The sequence below is a fragment of the Pseudophryne corroboree genome, chromosome 4 (assembly GCF_028390025.1).
Source record: "Pseudophryne corroboree isolate aPseCor3 chromosome 4, aPseCor3.hap2, whole genome shotgun sequence".
Lineage (NCBI taxonomy): Eukaryota > Metazoa > Chordata > Amphibia > Anura > Myobatrachidae > Pseudophryne > Pseudophryne corroboree.
Genome location: NC_086447.1, coordinates 945,595,119 through 945,616,268, shown reverse-complemented (window position 1 = coordinate 945,616,268; position 21,150 = coordinate 945,595,119). Strand labels below are relative to the sequence as shown.

The window sequence follows — 21,150 nt, the reverse complement described above, 5'->3', positions numbered from 1 at the left end:
TGTGTTAGGTGTATTATTTTCAGGGAGACCTGCTGGCTACAGGCTCCCTGCATCGTGGGACTGAGGGGAGAGAAGCAGACCTACTTCTTCTTGGTTCAAAGGCTCTGCTTCTTAGGCTACTGGACACTATTAGCTCCAGAGGGTCTGATCACTTCGTTCGCCTAGCTGCTCGTTCCCGGAGCCGCGCCGTCACCCCCCTCACAGAGCCAGAAGAAAGAAGCCGGGTGAGTAAAGGAAGAACAGAAGACTTCAGTGACGGCAGAAGACTTCAGAGTCTCGGAGGTAACGCGCAGCGGTCGCGCTGCGCACCATTGCTCCCACATACCAGCAGCACTACAAGGGTGCAGGGCGCAGGGGGGGCGCCCTGGGCAGCAATATACCTCACAGATTAACCCTGGCAAAGATGTATACATTGCATAGGCACTGTATACTGACCCCCGCCAGTATAAAACTGTAAAAAGATAGCTGGGCTGAAGCGCGCCGAGAAGGGGACGTGGCTTAGCCCTCACAACTCTGTACATCGCCATTTTCTCCTCACAGAGATGCTGGGCCCGCCAAAACACCTAACAGTGTAAACTGAGGGCTGGGCACAGTTATGTAGTGCAATTATAGGTTCACCATGAGGCACTATAGAGAGATGTATATAATGAGCGTGAGTACACAGAGTTGGTTAGAGTTTTCTGTGGTTTCCCTGTCAGAAATCTGCCCATGTTAGCAATGCTGGTGGGTGTTTAGTACACGTGTGTCGACATGTGTGAGTGATCTACCGCAAACAGATATGGGTATCCCTCTGTCGGCAGTACCGACTCCAGATGGTACTTTATTCATGAGATTAAGTGTCAGCATGTCAGTAGTGGTAAGCTTTGCCAAAGTAAGCACTGTTTGGGGAACAGAGAAGTATGTGGGTGACCTGTCGGCACCAACTATGATGACTGGGTGTAAAAAAAAAAAATATATATATATATATATAAAAAAACGATACCTGTATGTATATTTATGTATGGTACGTTGCAGTGAGCTGTAGCTCGAGCACAGACGTGATAGTATTTGTGGGGGCGTCCTAGTGAAATTAGTTATGTTTCCCTCAGATCCCTCGGGGTCACAAAAATGTTATTTTGCCCAGTCACTACTCCCTGACGTCGACACGAATACTATGTTCTATGTCGGCCATAATGTTTCCTGATTAGATCCACGACATTGGCATTCAGTACATGTTCATACACATTCAGAACACATAAATGTCACTAGGGACCCTGATGTTCCTGACAGATATTTTTTATATATATATATATATATATATATATATATATATATATATATATATAATAAATATATATATATATATATATATATATATATATATATATATATATATATATAATATTTTAAATGCTGTGTGCTCGGCACTCACACTGATGAGGTGGTATATGCTGCGGTGCCCTCCTGGAGGCGAAGACCTCTATGCATAGGTAGTAGAAGAAGGCGGCACTCAAGCAGACGTATATTGCAGTATAAAAATGGTCAGTTTATTCCGACATGTTTCGGGGTAATCACCCCGTCCTCAGGGTCATCATACTATCTATGATGACCCTGAGGACGGGGTGATTACCCCGAAACATGTCGGAATAAACTGACCATTTTTATACTGCAATATACGTCTGCTTGAGTGCCGCCTTCTTCTACTACCTATATATATATATATATATATATATATATATATATATATATATTGATATATATATATATATTGATATATATATATATATATATATATATATTGATATATGTGTACAGTTATATTATGATTTCTAATGAATGCTGAAGTAACCGTATTCCTTCTCATGTGCTGGTCGCTCTGTCGATGAAGCTCTCGGTCAGCCATGACAAGATGGTCTCGAATCCTCACAAGGAGTCCGAGTGTTTATTCTTCTCCCGTTGTGGATAGAATAAAGTGGATGTCTACCCCTGGTCTACACGGGGCCCTGTCACCAAGGATCGTATACAGAAAGCGAAGTTATAATTATAATTATATGCTTTGATGATATTTGCATTACATGCGCATGGGGGTGTACTTGTATTCAAAGATGGTTGGTTACCTTGTTTTCTCTAATGTCCTAAGTGGATGCTGGGGACTCCGTAAGGACCATGGGGAATAGCGGCTCCGCAGGAGACTGGGCACATCTAAAGAAAGCTTTAGGACTATCTGGTGTGCACTGGCTCCTCCCCCTATGACCCTCCTCCAAGCCTCAGTTAGATCTCTGTGCCCGAACGAGAAGGGTGCACACTAGGGGCTCTCCTGAGCTTCTTAGTGAAAGTTTTAGATTAGGTTTTTTATTTTCAGTGAGACCTGCTGGCAACAGGCTCACTGCATCGAGGGACTAAGGGGAGAAGAAGCGAACTCACCTGCGTGCAGAGTGGATTGGGCTTCTTAGGCTACTGGACATTAGCTCCAGAGGGACGATCACAGGCCCAGCTTGGATGGGTCCCAGAGCCGCGCCGCGGCCCCCTTACAGAGCCAGAAGGCAGAAGAGGTCCGGAAAATCGGCGGCAGAAGACGTCCTGTCTTCAACAAGGTAGCGCACAGCACCGCAGCTGTGCGCCATTGCTCTCAGCACACTTCACACTTCGGTCACTGAGGGTGCAGGGCGCTGGGGGGGGGGCGCCCTGAGACGCAATAAAAACACCTTGGATGGCAAAAAAATGCATCACATATAGCTCCTGGGCTATATGGATGCATTTAACCTCTGCCAGAATCCATAAAAAAGCAGGAGAAAAGTCCGCGAAAAAGGGGCGGAGCCTATCTCCTCAGCACACTGGCGCCATTTTCCCTCACAGCTCCGTTGGAGGGAAGCTCCCTGTCTCTCCCCTGCAGTCACTACACTACAGAAAGGGTTAAAAAAAGAGAGGGGGGCACTAATTGGGCGCAGTATTAACTATACAGCAGCTATAAGGGGAAAAACACTTATATAAGGTTATCCCTGTATATATATAGCGCTCTGGTGTGTGCTGGCAAACTCTCCCTCTGTCTCCCCAAAGGGCTAGTGGGGTCCTGTCCTCTATCAGAGCATTCCCTGTGTGTGTGTGCTGTATGTCGGTACTTTTGTGTCGACATGTATGAGGAGAAAAATTATGTGGAGACGGAGCAGATTGCCTGTAATAGTGATGTCACCCCCTAGGGGGTCGACACCTGAGTGGATGAACTGTTGGAAGGAATTACGTGACAGTGTCAGCTCTGTATAAAAGACAGTGGTTGACATGAGACAGCCGGCTACTCAGCTTGTGCCTGTCCAGACGTCTCATAGGCCGTCGGGGGCTCTAAATCGCCCGTTACCTCAGATGGCAGATATAGACGCCGACACGGATACTGACTCCAGTGTCGACGGTGAAGAGACGAATGTGACTTCCAGTAGGGCCACACGTTACATGATTGAGGCAATGAAAAATGTTTTACACATTTCTGATAATACGAGTACCACCAAAAAAAAAAAAGGGGTATTATGTTCGGTGAGGAAAAACTACCTGTAGTTTTCCTGAATCTGAGAAATTAAATGAGGTGTGTGATGATGCGTGGGTTTCCCCCGATAACAACGGATAATTTCTAAAATGTTATTGGCATTATATCCTTTCCCGCCAGAGGTTAGGGTGCGTTGGGAAACACCCCCTAGGGGGGATAAAGCGCTCACACGCTTGTAAGGGCTCTACCTTCGCCTGAGATGGCCGCCCTTAAGGATCCTGCTGATAGAAAGCAGGAGGGTATCCTAAAAGGTATTTACACACATACTGGTGTTATACTGCGACCAGCAATCGCCTCAGCCTGGATGTGCAGTGCTGGGTTGGCGTGGTCGGATTCCCTGACTGAAAATATTGATACCCTAGATAGGGACAGTATATTTTTGCCTGTAGAGCATTTAAAAGATGCCTTTTTATATATGCGTGATGCACAGCGGAATATTTGCCGACTGGCATCAAGTCTAAGCGCGTTGTCCATTTCTACCAGTAGAGGGTTATGGACACGTCAGTGGTCAGGTGATGCGTATTCCAAACGGCATTTGGAAGTATTGCTTTATTAAGGGAGGAGTTATTTGGGGTCGGTCTTTCAGACCGGGTGGCCACGGCAACAGCTGGGAATTCCACGTTTGTACCCCAGGTCGCCTCTCAACATGAGAAGACGCCGTATTATCAGGCGCAGTCTTTTCGTGGACAAGCGGGCAAAAGATTCCTCATTTCTGCCCCGTGACAGAGGGAGAGGAAAAAGGCTGCAGAAATCAGCCAGTTCCCAGGAACAGAAACCCTCTCCCGCCTCTGCCAAGCCCTCAGTATACGCTGGGGCTTTACAAGCAGAATCGGGCACGGTGGGGGGCCCGTCTCAATGAATTTCAGCGCGCAGTGGGCTCACTCGCAAGTAGACCCCTGGATCCTTCAGGTGATATCTCAGGGGTACAAATTAGAATTCGAGACGTCTCCCCCTCGCCGTTTCCTAAAGTCGGCTTTACCGATGTCTCCTTCTGACAGGGAGACAGTTTTGGAAGCCATTCACAAGCTGTATTCCCAGCAGGTGATAATCAAGATACCCCTCCTGCAACAGGGAACGGGGTATTATTCCACACGGTTGTGGTACCGAAGCCGGACGGCTCGGTGAGACCGATTCTAAATCTAAAATCTTTGAACACTTACATACAGAGGTTCAAATTCAAGATTGAGTCACTCAGAGCAGTGATTGCGAACCTGGAAGAAGGGGACTACATGATGTCTCGGGACATCAAGGATGCTTACCTTCATGTCAAAATTTACCCTTCTCACCAAGGGTACCTCAGGTTTATGGTACAGAACTGTCACTATCAGTTCAGACGCTGCCGTATGGATGGTACACGGCACCCCGGGTCTTTACCAAGGTAATGGCCGAAATGATGATATTCCTTCGAAGGAAGTGAATTTTAGTTATCCCTTCCTTGGACAATTCCCTGATAAGGGTAAGATCCAGGGAACAGTTGGAGGTCGGTGTAGCACTATCTCAGGTAGTGTTGCGGCAGCACGATTGGATTCTCAATATTCCAAAATCGCACCTGGTTCCGACGACGTGTCTTCTGTTCCTAGGGATGATCCTGGACACAGTCCAGAAAAAGGTGTTTCTCCCGGAGGAGAAAGCCAGGGAGTTATCCGAGCTAGTCAGGAACCTCCTAAAACCGAGCCAAGTCTCAGTGCATCAATGCACAAGGGTTCTGGGTAAAATGGTGGCTTCCTATGAAGCAATCCCATTCGGCAGATTCCACGCAAGAACTTTCCAGTGGGACCTGCTGGACAAATGGTCCGGATCGCATCTTCAGATGCATCAGCGGATAACCCTGTCACCAAGGACAAGGGTGTCCCTCCTGTGGTGGTTGCAGAGTGCTCATCTTCTAGAGGGCCGCAGACTAGGCATTCAGGACTGGGTCCTGGTGACCACGGATACCAGCCTGCGAGGCTGGGGAGCAGTCACACAGGGAAGGAATATCCAGGGCTTATGGTCAAGCCTGGAGACATCACTTCACATAAATATCCTGAAGCTAAGGGACATTTACAATGCTCTAAGCTTAGCAAGACCTACGCTTCAAGGTCAGCCGGTGTTGATCCAGTCGGACAACATCACGGCAGTCACCCACGTAAACAGACAGGGTGGCACAAGAAGCAGGAGGGCAATGGCAGAAGCTGCAAGGATTCTTCGCTGGGCGGAAAATCATGTGATAGCACTGTCAGCAGTATTCATTCCGGGAGTGGACAACTGGGAAGCAGACTTCCTCAGCACGACCTCCACCCGGGAGAGTGGGGATTTCACCCAGAAGTCTTCCACATGATTAAAAACTCGACAGGTATTGCGCCAGGTCCAGGGACCCTCAGGCAATAAGCTGTAGACGCTCTGGTAACACCGTGGGTATACCAGTCAGGGTATGTGTTCCCTCCTCTGCCTCTCATACCCAAGGTACTGAGATTGATAAGATGGAGAGGAGTAAGCACTATATTCGTGGTTCCGGATTGGCCAAGAAGGACTTGGTAACCGGAACTTCAAGAGATGCTCACGGAGGATCCGTGGCCTCTACCTCTAAGAAGGGACTTGCTCCAGCAAGGACCCTGTCTGTTCCAAGACTTACCGCGGCTGCGTTTGACGGCATGGCGGTTGAACGCCGGATCCTGAAGGAAAAAAGGCATTCCGGATGAAGTCATCCCTATCCTGATCAAAGCCAGGAAGGATGTAACCGCAAAAACATTATCACCGCAATTGGCGAAAATATGTTGCGTGGTGCGAGGCCAGTAAGGCCCGACGGAGGAAATTCAACTGGGTCGATTCCTACATTTCCTGCAAACAGGAGTGTCTATGGGCCTGAAATTGGGGTCCATTAAGGTTCAAATTTCGGCCCTGTCAATTTTCTTCCAAAAAGAACTAGCTTCAGTCCCTGAAGTTCAGACGTTTGTAAAAGGGGTACTGCATATACAGCCTCCTTTTGTGCCTCCAGTGGCACTTTGGGATCTCAATGTAGTTTTGGGTTCCAAAAGTCACATTGGTTTGGACCACTTAAATCTGTTGAGTTAAAATATCTCACATGAAAAGTGGTCATGCTGTTGGCCCTGGCCTGGGCCAGGCGCGTGTCAGAATTGGCGGCTTTATCCTGAAAAAGCCCTTATCTGATTTTCCATTCGGACAGGGCGGAATTGAGGACTCGTCCTCAGTTTCTCCCCAAGGTGGTTTCAGCGTCTCACCTGAACCAACCTATTGGTGGTGCCTGCGGCTACTAGGGACTTGGAGGCCTCCAAGTTGCTAGACGTTGTCAGTGCCCTGAAAATATATGTTTCCAGGACGGCTGGAGTCAGGAAATCTGACTCGCTGTTTATCCTGTATGCACCCAACAAGCTGGGTGCTCCTGCTTCTAAGCAGACTATTGCTCGTTGGATTTGTAGTACAATTCAGCTTGCACATTCTGTGGCAGGCCTGCCACAGCCAAAAATCTGTAAATGCCCACTCCACAAGGAAGGTGGGCTCATCTTGGGCGGCTGCCCGAGGGGTCTCGGCTTTACAACTTTGCCGAGCAGCTACTTGGTCAGGAGCAAATACGTTTGTAAAATTCTACAAAATTGATATCCTGGCTGAGGAGGACCTGGAGTTCTCTCATTTGGTGCTGCAGAGTCATCCGCACTCTCCCGCCCGTTTGGGAGCTTTGGTATAATCCCCATGGTCCTTACGGAGTCCCCAGCATCCACTTAGGACGTTAGAGAAAATAAGAATTTACTTACCGATAATTCTATTTCTCATAGTCCGTAGTGGATGCTGGGCGCCCATCCCAAGTGCGGATTGTCTGCAATACTTGTACATAGTTATTGTTACAAAAATCGGGTTATTATTGTTGTGAGCCATCTTTCAGAGGCTCCTCTGTTATCATGCTGTTAACTGGGTTCAGATCACAGGTTATACTGTGTGATTGGTGTGGCTGGTATGAGTCTTACCCGGGATTCAAAATCCTTCCTTATTGTGTACGCTCGTCCGGGCACAGTATCCTAACTGAGGCTTGGAGGAGGGTCATAGGGGGAGGAGCCAGTGCACACCAGATAGTCCTAAAGCTTTCTTTAGATGTGCCCAGTCTCCTGCGGAGCCGCTATTCCCCATGGTCCTTACGGAGTCCCCAGCATCCACTACGGACTATGAGAAATAGAATTATCGGTAAGTAAATTCTTATTATCCGGTATAATTACACTGGGGAGAAATGGGATATTCCTTGGGTCTTATCTAGGACATTGCAGCATGCTGCCGTGCGACTACAAGAGGTATGTACTGACTCCGAGAAATACTGGAGCATCTTCCCTATGAAGGGATAATCTGGTTTGGGGATGGCTTGGTTAAGTGGATATCGGCAGATACCACTGGTATGTCTACCGTCCTGAGCTACGTTCCCTCACAACGGTTGGTGACGCATTTTTTGTGGGATGCAGTCATTTTGACCGGTTAGATACCGTTTTGTTTTCCCCTTTGCAGGTAGAGGAAGGTGAAAAGGTAAGAGGTCTGCGGCCTTTTCAAGTTCGCAGAGCAAGATATCGTCCTCTGTTTCTCCCACATCCACCGCAGATCGCTGGGTCTATCTTGCTGGAGCCCACACCGGTGGGAACTCGTCTAATACTTCTCAGTCAGTCCTAGAATGGACTTGACACAGTGAGTTAAGAAAACAGTCCATAGGGGGACATACTCGAGTTTCCAGATTCCCCTCGCTGATTTTTTAAAATAGATCTTACCGATTCTCCTATGGACGGGGAGGTAGTATGCACCCCATACAAGAGTTGGTTCAGGATCGGGACATTGTCCTGCTGTCCCTGTCATTAAAAAAAATGGAATAAGCTGTTGTTCAGGCTTTTTCGTGCTTCTGAGTCCGGTCAGCTCGGTCAGAACAATCCCAAAAAGATTTCTTCTTAAGAAGTTGAACTACAAGTGGAATCTCTCAGGGCAGGGATTTCCGACCTGTAAAAGAAGAAAGAGGTTTTAAGTGCGGTGTCATCCGCATTAAATTTACCTATTTTTGTTGTTCAGGATTGTCATTGCCATTTCACCAGAGTGATGGTGGTATGATGGTTTCCTTCTATAGTAAGAGCCATTATTATTCTGTACTGGGACGCTCTCCTGACTGCGGCGAGGTCAAGAAACAAGTGGTACAAATCGTTGTTTCTCTCTGACAGTTCTTCGTCACAAAGAATCGCTGTTGATCCCAACGACGCTGAGGTCGGAGTTGGGAATAAGTTCAGATACTGATCGGTTAAGAGTTTGTTTTTTCCTGTGGAAAGAGGTCTGATGATCCAGAGTCGGATCAGGTTTGCAACAGTGTACACCCGTCGATACCTTTCGTTGATGCGGAAGATGGTTGTGGCCTACGAGGCCATTCGGTGAGCAGGTCAAATGCCACAGTTGTTTTGCGGGACCAGTTGGACATATGGTCCGGGTCTTACCTAAACATGCACCGGTAAATATTCCTATTTTACAGGACCAGGATATATCTCCTGTGGTGGCTTCACAGTTCTCACCTCCTACAGGGACGATGGTTCGGGATCCAGGATTAGATCCTGGGGTCCATGGATACAAGTCTCCAAGGCTGGGGAGCAGTTTTTCCAAGGGAAGAATTTCCAAGGGGAAAGGTCAAGCCGAAAAGCTTGCCTGCAATAAGCATTCTTGGATTAAGAGCTATTTACAACGGAACATCTTCTTCGTGTTCTGCCCGTCTTAATTCTGTCAGACGACTAAACAGCAGTGGCGTAAGTAAGCCACTAGGGCGGAATGAGGAGCAGAGCGGAAATGGTGGAAGCCACAAAAATCTCTGATGAGCGGAAAGTCAGGTAAACGCTTCTATTAGAGGTCGTCGTTCCGGGTGAAGACAAAGGAGAAATAGACTTCCTCAGCACGATCTTCATCCAGGAGAGTGGGTCTTCATGAAGACGTTCACAGAAATGACAAGTCTTTGGGGAATTCCTCGATTAGACGTGAGGGTGTTTTCGCCTCAACAGGAACCTTCGGGGATATTGTTCCAGGTCAAGGGACACTCAGGCTATGGCAGTGGACCCCCTCGTGACACCTTGGGGGTTTTCAGACTGTCTATGTGTCTCTCCACTTTCACTCTTTCCGAAGGTGATAACCATAAGAAAAACAAAGATTCAGTCGATCCTCATTGTTCTGGTCTAGCCAAGGAGGGCTTGGTATCCAGATCTTCAAGACTTACTCATAGAAGATCCTTGGTCTCTTCCTCTAAGAGTGGTCCTGTTACAGCAAGGACAGGGCGTGTACCAAGATTTACTGGGGCTGCGTTTGATGGCTTGGCGGTTGAACGCCATATCCTGGCCAGAAAGGGTATTGCCGGTGAAGTCATTTCCACATTGCTTCAGGCTAGTAAAGGAGTAACGGCGAAGATTTACCACCGTATTTGGAGGAAGTATGTGTCTTGGTGTGAATCCAAGAAGGCTCCTATGGAAGAATTTCGGCTGGGTCGTTTTCTCCATTTTTTGCATGCAGGTGTCGATACAGGCCTAAGGTTAGGCTCCATTAAAGTGCAAGTTTCGGCCTTATCGTTTTTCTTTAAAAAAGAATGGGCCACCCTTCCAGAAGTTCGGACTTTCGTGAAAGGAGTGCTGCACTTCCAACCTCCATTTGTGCCCCCAGTGGCACCATGGGACCTTAATGTGGTGTTGCGGTTTCTTATGTCACACTGGTTGGAACCTTTACGTAAGGTAAAAAAAAAAAATTTCTCTCTTGAAGAGTGGTCATGCTATTGGCATCCGCAAGGCGGGTGTCGGAATTGGCAGCTTTGCCTCAAAAGAGCCCTTTTTGATCTTCCTTGTTGATAGAGCGGAATTGAGAAATTGGCAACAATTTCTGCCTAAAGTGGGTTCTGTATTTTCACAGGGACCAACCTATTGTGGTGCCTGGGGTTACTTAAGCCTTGGCTGATTCGAAGTCTCTCGACGTGGTCAGAGCTTTGAATATTTGAGTCGCCAGAACGGCTCAGATTGGGGAAACAGAGGCTCTGTTTATCCTGTATGCTCCCAACAAAATTGGGGCTCCTGCTTCTAAGCAGACTATTGCACGCTGGATCTGTGATACGATTCGGCAGGCTCATTCTACGGCCGGATTGCCGTTACCGAAGTCGGTGAAGGCCCATTCTACCAGGAAGGTGGGCTCTTCTTGGGCGAATGCCCGTGGAGTCTCGGCGGTTCAACTTTGCCAAGCAGCTACTTGGTCGGGTTCAAACACTTTTCCTCAGTTCTACAAGTTTGATACCCTGGCTGATGAGGACCTCAGGTTTGCTCAATCGGTGCTGCAGAGTTGTCCGCACTCTCCTGCCCGGTCTGGAGCTTTGGTATAAACCCCATGGTCCTTTTGGAACCCCAGCATCCTCTAGGACGTAGGAGGAAATAGGATTTTAATACCTACCGGTAAATCCTTTTCTCTTAGTCCGTAGAGGATGCTGGGCGCCCGTCCCAGTGCGTACTGTATCTGCAGCTATTGGTTGTCGTTACACTCATGTGGTGTTTTCTTTGCAGTCAAGTCTGTTGCTGACGTTATTCGTGCCATGACATGCGATATGTGATTATCGGTCGTGATACACACAAGTTGTGTTACGTTTTCTGTCAGCATTTTGCTGTATGGTTTTTCCATGCCGTCAGCTGGTGTTCTATTGAATGCCACGTTCTGCGGCATGTTCGAGGTGTGAGCTGGTATGACACTCACCGTGTTTAAACAATAAATTCTTTCCTCGAAATGTCCGTCTCCCTGGGCACAGTTCTCTAACTGGATTCTGGAGGAGGGGCATAGATGGAGGAGCCAGTTCACACCCATTCAAAGTCTTATAATGTGCCCATGTCTCCTGCGGATCCCGTCTATACCCCATGGTCCTTTTGGAACCCCAGCATCCTCTACTGACTAAGAGAAAAGGATTTACCGGTAGGTATTAAAATCCTATTATATAACAATAAACAATCGTATATTAGGCTACCAGGTTTCAAAATAATAATAAACCGACTACAGTGTTCTCCTCAGAAAATTTTGCCAGCTGGGTGGCATCAAAAAGTAGCCGGGTTGGGACCATCATGCAAAAAGGGATGTGTCCATACAATAGTACCAATTCACATTATGCCTACACAGTAATGCCTCTTTCTCATACGTCCTAGAGGTTGCTGGGGTCCACATTAGTACCATGGGGTATAGATGTGTCCACTGGCACTTTAAGAGGCTGGCCCCTCCTACCAGACTCAGTTTAGAAAATGTGCCCGGAGGAGCTGGTCACAGCTAGGGGAGCTCCTAGGAGTTTTTCTAGTTTTATTTTTTTTCATTAGAGTTAAGGCACAGGGAGGCTGCTGGCAACAGCCTCCCTGCTTCGTGGGACTAAGGGGGGAGTAGTGTCCACCCTGCGTGGTCTGAGCCACTATCTCCGCTGACGGGACACTGAGCTCCTGAGGGTGATGATCGTTAGCCGCCCGAGGCGACCTCTCACTCCCTAACAGAGCCAGAAGATTCCGGTGGCGAGTGAGTCACCGGCGCCCCTTACAAGTGGGGAGCCGGTGTGAATGGCGGCAACAGGGTAGGAGCGCAGTACTAACTGCGCTCCAGAGAGCTCAGGGGTACACAGTGCGGCGTGGTGAGGTGGCGCCCTGAGCCAGCGCAGATACCCTACACTGGTCACTCAAGGCTACCAGGGACCTCGGTGACGCTGTTGGCAAAATCCTCAGGCCAGTATAATCTTTTGAAAGTGCGGGTAGAGGCGCCATTTCCAGGGGGCGGAGCTTCTCCTTAAAGCGGACCCAGCAGCGTTCAGCACCATTTTCTCCCTGCAGAGACAGATCCAGAGACGCTGACAGGGAGCGCTGTCCCTCCACACGACTCCAGCTATCCTGAGCGGTACCAGGGGGTTGTAGAAGGGGAGGGGAGGCTGTGTATTACTGTGTAGTCTATTAAGGTACACAGTCCGCGTCCGGTATTTTGTTGCATCTACCTAATTGTGCGCTGTGTGTGTGCTGGCTCCAAGCTCTGTTTCTCTGAAAGTTCTTGGGGGAAAAACTGTGTCTGACATTGTGTGTGGGGGTGTGTGTGTGTGTGTGTGTGTGTGTGTGTATATACTCTCTCACATAGCCATGTCCAGGGACTCTGTGTCTTATGCTGTGGAGGATATTTCTTCCCCAGAGGAATCCATTCCATGGGGAAAATTAACTAAGGTGGGAGATTTTTAGAACTAGTGATGTTGCCCATAGCAACCAATCAGATTATATCTATTATCTGCTAGAAGCAGCTAGATAAATGGTAAGTAGAATCTGATTGGTTGCCATGGGCAACATCACCAGTTCTAAAAATCTCCCACCTTAGTAAATTTACCCCCATGTACCCAGGAATGTAATGTATTGTCTCAGATTCCTATTAAAGAGCCAGAATGGCTGACTTCTATTAAGGGAATGATCTCTCAGATCTCTACTAGGGTAGCTCATACTGAGATGGAAACTCAGGTTTTAAAGAATTCTATGGCTGTTTGGTCAGGTTCTGTTCCTATTCCTTCTCAATCCCCTAGCATATTCCCAAAGAAACGTGCGCTTGCCCAGATTATGCAAAATGACACAGATACCGACTCTGACACGGCAGACGGTGATGGGGATGTGCTGAGGAGGGCGGCATCTCTGGCTAAGGGGGTGCAGCTCATGACTGAGGCCATTAGAGATGTGTTAAACATTACTGACACACCACCTGAGCAGGTTGAGGAGGCATACTTCACAGACAATAAGAAAGCCTTGCTAACCTTTTCAGCGTCTAAAGCATTAAATGCTTTATTTGAAAAATCCTGGGAAACCCAGGAGAGAAAATTCCAGATCCCCAAGAGGGTTCTGGTTGCTTTTCACTTCCCTGAGGAGGATAGAAAAAGATGGGAAAACCCACCCATAGTTGATGCATCTGTCTCCAGACTGTCAAAAAAGGTGGTTTTACCTGTCCCTGGATCTACCGCGTTAAAAGAACCTGCTGAACGTAAGATTAACACTACGCTCAAATCCATATACACTGCTTCAGGGGTTGCGTTAAGGCCTACTATTGCCTGTGTATGGATTTCTAAAGCCATAGTAAAGTGGTCAGGCACATTACTAGAAGTCTTAGATACAATGGATAGAAGTGACATTGAACTGTTTTCACGTAACATACAGGTTTCTGCGGGGTCCATGGTGGAATCCATGAAGAACCTGGGTACGCTGAATGCAAGGATATCTTCCATGTCTGTCTCAGCTCGCAGGGGACTCTGGCTACGCCAGTGGTCGGCAGACGCGGAATCCAGGAGAAGTGTGGAGAACCTACCCTACACAGGTCAGGCTCTAATTGGGGAAGCGTTGGATGCGTGAATTTCCACGGCAACCGCGTGTAAGTCACCTTTTCTTCCCTCAGCTATGCCTTCTACGAAGAAACCCTTTTCCTCCTCTGCATCGCAGTCCTTTTGGACAGCTAAGACAAAATAGTCCAAGCCCCCTACCACTTTGTTTAGAGGTGGGCGTGCAAAATCCAAAAAGCCTGCACCTGCAGGCTCCCAGGACCAGAAGCCTGCTTCTGGTTCCTCAAAATTCTCAGCATGAATGTGGGCCGCACAGCCTGGAGGACAGTCTGGTGGGTGCGAGGCTCAGACGTTTCAGCCACATCTGGGTGTTGTCTGGCCTGGACCCCTGGGTACAGAATGTTGTATCCCAGCGGTACAGACTGGAGTTTCAAGAACTCCCGCCTCACTGATTCTTCAAATCAGGCTTGCCAGCTTTACTGACAGACAGGGCTGTCCTACAGGAAGCTATTCAAAAATTGGAAAGGTCAGCGGTCATTGTTACAGTTCCACCGCATATGCACAACAAGCGTTACTATTCAAACCTTTTCGTGGTACCGAAACCGGATGGTTCGGTCAGACCGATTTTTAACTTGAAATCGTTAAACCCTTATCTGAGGGAGTTCAAGTTCAAAATGGAGTCTCTGAGAGCGGTGATCTCAGGTCTAGAGGAGGGAGAGTTTCTGGTATCCCTGGATATCAAGGATGCATACCTCCACATTCCCATTTGGCTGCCGCACCAGCTTATCTCAGGTTTGCAGTGTTAGACAGTCACAATCCGTTTCAGGCACTGTCATTCGGCCTCTCCACGGCATTGAGGGTGTTCACCAAGGTGACGGCAGAGATGATGGTTATCCTCCGTGAACATAACTCCATATCTGGACGATCTGCTGATAAAGGCATCGACCAGGGAGACCTTGTTGCAGTCCATTTCTCTCACGACTCATCTGCTCAGGGAACATGGTTGGATCCTGAACCTTCCGCTGTCACATTTGGAGCCAACAAGGATGTTGTCTTTCCTGGGGATGATCCTCGACACGGAAGTGCAGAGGGAGTTTCTACTGGAGGAAAAAGCGTTGGTGAATTTAATAATGGTCCGGGATGTCCTGAAGCCAACCCATGTTATCGTTTCATCAGTGCATTCGCCTTCTGGGGAAGATGGTTGCCTCCTACGAGGCTCTACAGTACAGAAGATTTCATGCTCGATCCTTCCAACTGGATCTCCTAGACAAGTGGTCGGTTCTCCTCTTCATATGCACCTGAGGATACATCTGTCGTCGAAAGCCAGGATTTTACTCCCCTGGTGGCTGCAGATGTCTCAGCCACCAGAGGGCCGCAGGTTCGGGATTCAGGACTGGATCCTTCTGACCACGGGCGCAAGTCCTCCAGAGTAGGGGCGCAGTCACTCAAGGGGAAACCTTCCAATGAAGGTGGTCAAGTCTGGAATCCATTTTTCCAATAAACATTCTGGAACTAAGAGCCGTGTACAACGGTCTTCTCCAAGCGGCACATCTTCTGCGAGATCGTGCCATTCAAGTACAGTCGGACAATGTAATGATGGTGGCCTACATCAACCGACAGGGCGGAACGAAGAGCAGAGCTGCAATGTCAGAGGCAATAAGAATCATCCTCTGGGCAGAAAAACACTCGGCGCTGTCCGCAATCTTCATTCCGGGAGTGGACAACTGGGAAGCGGACTTCCTCAGCAGACACGATCTCCATCCAGGAGAGTGGGGCCTCCATCCAGGGGTGTTCATGGAAGTGACACATCTTTGGGGGGTTCCTCAGCTAGACATGATGGCCTCCCTCCTCAACAAGAATCTTCGGAGGTATTGTTCCAGGTCGAGAAACCCACAAGCAGTGGCGACGGACGCTCTGGTGTCTCCGTGGGTGTTCCAGTCGGTGTACGTGTTTCCTCCACTTCCACTCATTCCAAGGATTCTAAAGCTCATAAGGAGGACAAGAGTTCAGGCAATCCTCATTGCTCCAGACTGGCCAAGAAGGGCTTGGTATGCAGATCTTCTGGGGCTACTGCTGAAAGGTCCGAGGCCTCTTCCTCTTCCGGAGGACCTGTTACAACAGGGGCCGTTCACTTAACAAGACTTACCGCAGCTATGTTTGACGGCATGGAGGTTGAACGCCAGATATTAGCTCGGAAGGGCATTCCGAACAAGGTTATTCCTACCCTGATACAGGCTAGGAAAGGAGTAACGTCTAAACATTAACATCGCATTTGGAAAAAGTATGTATCTTGGTGTGAATCCAAGAAGTTTCCTACGGTGGAATTTCAACTGGGACGGTTTCTCCTCTTCCTGCAAACCGGTGTGTATATGGGCCTGAGGTTGGGATCCGTAAAGGTCCATATTTCGGCCTTATCCATTTTCTTCCAGAAACAGCTGGTTTCCCTCCCTGAGGTTCAGTCTTTTTTGAAAGGGGTTCTGCACATCCAGCCTCCCTTTGTTCCGCCTACGGCACCCTGGGATCTTAACGTGGTGTTGCAGTTCCTCCAATCGAAATAGTTTGAGCCTCTACAGGAGGTTGAAGTCAAGTTTCTCACGTGGAAGACTGTCACTTTGTTGGCCTTAGCTTCTGCTCGACGTGTGTCGGAGTTGGGGGCTTTGTCTTGTAAAAGCCCCTACTTAATCTTCCATGAAGATAGAGCTGAGCTCCGGACACGTCAGCAGTTCCTTCCAAAGGTTGTGTCGGCTTTTCATATCAACCAACCTATTGTTGTGCCAGTGGCTACTGACTCCTCAATTACCTCATAGTCCTTGGATGTTGTAATGGCTCTGAAAATCTTTGTGAGGAGGACTGCTCGTCACAGAAAATCGGACTCTCTGTTTGTCCTGTATGATCCCAAGAAACTTGGGTGTCCTGCTTCTAAGCAGACGATCTCTCGCTGGATCAGGTTCACTATCCAGCATGTGTATTCTACGGCAGGATTGTCGTGTCATACGACTGTCAAGGCCCACTCTACTCGTAAGGTGGGGTCTTCCTGGGCAGCTGCCCGGGGTGTCTCGGCTTTATAGTTTTGACGAGCGACTACTTGGTCTGGGTCGAACAGGTTTGCAAAATTCTACAAGTTCGATTCTTTGGCCTCTGATGATCTGAAGTTCAGTCAATCAGTTCTGCAGGAGCCTCCGCGCGCTCCCTCCCATTCTGGGAGCTTTGGTACATCCCCATGGTACTAATGTAGACCCCAGCATCCTCTAGGACGTATGAGAAAATAGGATTTTAATTACCTACCGGTAAATCCTTTTCTCTGACGTCCTAGTTGATGCTGGGTACTCCGTAAGGACCATGGGGTATAGACGGGCTCCACAGGAGACTGGGCACTCTTAAAAGAAAGATTAGGTACTATATCTGGTGTGCACTGGCTCCTCCCTCTATGCCCCTCCTCCAGACCTCAGTTAGAATCTGTGCCCGGCTCGAGCTGGTTGCACCCTAGGGGCTCTCCTGAGCTTCCTAGAAAGAAAGTTTCTCTGACGTCCTAGTGGATGCTGGGAACTCCGTAAGGACCATGGGGAATAGCGGCTCCGCAGGAGACTGGGCACAAAAGTAAAGCTTTAGGACTACCTGGTGTGCACTGGCTCCTCCCCCTATGACCCTCCTCCAAGCCTCAGTTAGATTTTTGTGCCCGGCCGAGAAGGGTGCACACTAGGGGCTCTCCTGAGCTTCTTAGAAAAAGTTAGTTTTAGGTTTCTTATTTTCAGTGAGACCTGCTGGCAACAGGCTCACTGCATCGAGGGACTAAGGGGAGAAGAAGCGAACCTGCCTGCTTGCAGCCAGCTTGGGCTTCTTAGGCTACTGGACACCATTAGCTCCAGAGGGACCGAACACAGGCCCAGCCTCGGAGCTCGGTCCCAGAGCCGCGCCGCCGGCCCCCTTACAGAGCCAGAAGCAAGAAGAGGTCCGGAAAAATCGGCGGCAGAAGACATCAGTCTTCAACAAGGTAGCGCACAGCACTGCAGCTGTGCGCCATTGTTACTCAGGCACACTTCACACTTCGGTCACTGAGGGTGCAGGGCGCTAGGGGGGGGCGCCCTGAGCAGCAATGTAAACACCTTGGCTGGCATAAATACTCCACATATAACCCCCAGGGCTATATGGATGTATTTTAACCCCTGCCAGAACTCACTAAAAAGCGGGAGAAAAGGCCGCCGAGAAGGGGGCGGAGCCTATCTCCTCAGCACACGGGCGCCATTTTCCATCACAGCTCCGCTGGAAGGACGTCTCCCTGACTCTCCCCTGCAGTCCTGCACTACAGAAAAGGGTAAAAAAGAGAGGGGGGCACTAATTTGGCGCAGTTTTAATACTAACAGCAGCTATAAAGGGAAAAGCACATTTTATAGTGGTATTCCTGTCTATATATAGCGCTCTGGTGTGTGCTGGCATACTCTCCCTCTGTCTCCCCAAAGGGCTAGTGGGGTCCTGTCCTCTATCAGAGCATTCCCTGTGTGTGTGCGGTGTGTCGGTACGATTGTGTCGACATGTTTGAGGAGGAAAATGAGATGGAGGCGGAGCAATTGCCTATTATAGAGTTGTCACCCCCTAGGGAGTCGACACCTGAGTGGATGAGCTTATGGAAGGAATTGCGTGACAGTGTCAGCTCTTTACGACAGATGTTGACGACATGAGACAGCCGGCTACTCAGCTTGTGCCTGTCCAGGGGTCTCAAACGCCATCAGGGGCTTTAAAACGCCCGTTACCTCAAATGGCAGACACAGACACGGATACTGACTCCAGTGTCGATGATGAGGAGACAAACGTGACTTCCACTAGGGCCACACGTTACATGATTGAAGCAATGAAAAATGTATTGCATATCTCTGATAATACAAGTACCACTAAAAAGGGTATTATGTTTGGTGAGAAAAAACTGCCTGTAGTTTTTCCTGTATCCGAGGAATTAAATGAAGTGTGTGATGAGGCGTGGGTTTCCCCCGATAAAAAACTGATAATTCCTAAAAGGTTATTGGCATCGTACCCTTTCCCGCCAGAGGATAGGGCACGTTGGGAAACACCCCCTAGGGTGGATAAAGCGCTCACACGCTTGTCTAAACAGGTAGCACTACCCTCTCCTGATACGGCCGCCCTAAAGGAACCTGCCGATAGAAAGCTGGAGAATATCCTAAAATGTATATACACTCACACGGGTGTTATACTGCGACCAGCAATCGCCTCAGCCTGGATGTGCAGTGCGGGCCTGGCGTGGTCGGATTCCCTGACTGAAAATATTGATACCCTAGATAGGGACAGTATATTACTGACTATAGAGCATTTGAAGGATGCATTTCTATATATGCGTGATGCACAGAGGGATATTTGCCGACTGGCATCAAGAGTTAGCGCGCTGTCCATTTCTGCAAGAAGAGGTTTATGGATGCGGCAGTGGTCAGGTGATGCGGATTCTAAAAGGCACATGGAAGTATTGCCTTATAAGGGGGAGGAGTTATTTGGGGTAGGTCTATCAGACCTGGTAGCCACGGCAACTACTGGAAAATCCACATTTTTACCCCAGGTAGCTTCTCAACCTAAGAAGACGCCGTATTATCAGGCGCAGTCCTTTCGGCCCCATAAGGGCAAGCGGGCAAAAGGCGCCTCATTTCTGCCCCGTGGCAGAGGGAGAGGAAAAAGGCTGCAACAAACAGCCAATTCCCAGGAACAAAAGCCCTCTCCTGCCTCCGCAAAGTCCTCAGCATGACGCTGGGGCTTTACAAGCGGACTCAGGCACGGTGGGGGCCCGTCTCAAGAAGTTCAGTGTGCAGTGGGCCCACTCGCAAGTGGACCCCTGGATCCTTCAGGTGGTATCTCAGGGGTACAAATTGGAATTCGAGACGTCTCCCCCTCGCCGTTTTCTAAAGTCTGCTTTACCGACGTCTCCCTCAGACAGGGAGGCAGTATTGGAAGCCATTCATAAGCTATATTCCCAGCAGGTGATAATCAAGGTACCCCTCCTACAACAGGGAAAGGGGTACTATTCCACACTATTTGTGGTACCGAAGCCGGACGGCTCGGTGAGACCAATTTTAAACCTAAAATCCTTGAACACTTACATACAAAGGTTCAAATTCAAGATGGAGTCACTCAGAGCAGTGATTGCAAACCTGGAAGAAGGGGACTATATGGTGTCTCTGGACATCAAAGATGCTTACCTACATGTCCCAATTTACCCTTCTCACCAAGGGTACCTCAGGTTTGTGGTACAGAACTGTCACTATCAGTTTCAGACGCTGCCGTTTGGATTGTCCACGGCACCCCGGGTCTTTACCAAGGTAATGGCCGAAATGATGATACTCCTTCGAAGGAAGGGAGTTTTAGTAATCCCTTACTTGGACGATCTCCTGATAAGGGCAAGATCCAGGGAACAGTTGGAAGTCGGGGTAGCACTATCTCAGATAGTGCTGCGCCAGCACGGTTGGATTCTCAATATTCCAAAATCGCAGCTGATCCCGACGACACGACTTCTATTCCTAGGGATGATCCTGGACACAGTCCAGAAAAAGGTGTTTCTCCCGGAGGAGAAAGCCAGGGAGTTATCCGAACTAGTCAGAAATCTCCTAAAACCAGGCCAAGTCTCAGTGCATCAATGCACAAGGGTCCTGGGAAAGATGGTGGCTTCTTACGAAGCAATCCCATTCGGCAGATTCCACGCAAGAACCTTCCAGTGGGATCTGCTAGACAAATGGTCCGGGTCGCATCTTCAGATGCATCAGCGGATAATCTTGTCACCAAGGACAAGGGTGTCTCTCCTGTGGTGGTTGCAGAGTGCTCATCTTCTAGAGGGCCGCAGATTCGGCATTCAGGACTGGGTCCTGGTGACCACGGATGCCAGCCTGAGAGGCTGGGGAGCAGTCACACAGGGAAGAAATTTCCAGGGCTTGTGGTCAAGCCTGGAGACATCACTTCACATAAATATCCTGGAGCTAAGGGCCATCTACAATGCTCTAAGCCTAGCAAGACCTCTGCTTCAAGGTCAGCCGGTGCTGATCCAGTCAGACAACATCACGGCAATCGCCCACGTAAACAGACAGGGCGGCACAAGAAGCAGGAGGGCAATGGCAGAAGTTGCAAGGATTCTTCGCTGGGCGGAAAATCATGTGATAGCACTGTCAGCAGTGTTAATTCCGGGAGTGGACAACTGGGAAGCAGACTTCCTCAGCAGACACAACCTCCACCCGGGAGAGTGGGGACTTCACCCAGAAGTCTTCCACATGATTGTGAACCGTTGGGAAAAACCAAAGGTGGACATGATGGCGTCCCGCCTCAACAAAAAAAACTAGACCGGTATTGCGCCAGGTCAAGGGACCCTCAG

The 21,150-nt window shown here is 48.9% G+C and overlaps 1 protein-coding gene across 2 annotated transcripts in view; it reads left to right on the top strand.

The window, feature by feature from the left end:
• Positions 1 to 21,150, top strand: part of RAB3GAP2 (RAB3 GTPase activating non-catalytic protein subunit 2) — a 546,281-nt gene that overhangs the window by 146,543 nt on the left and 378,588 nt on the right. The window lies entirely within an intron of this gene.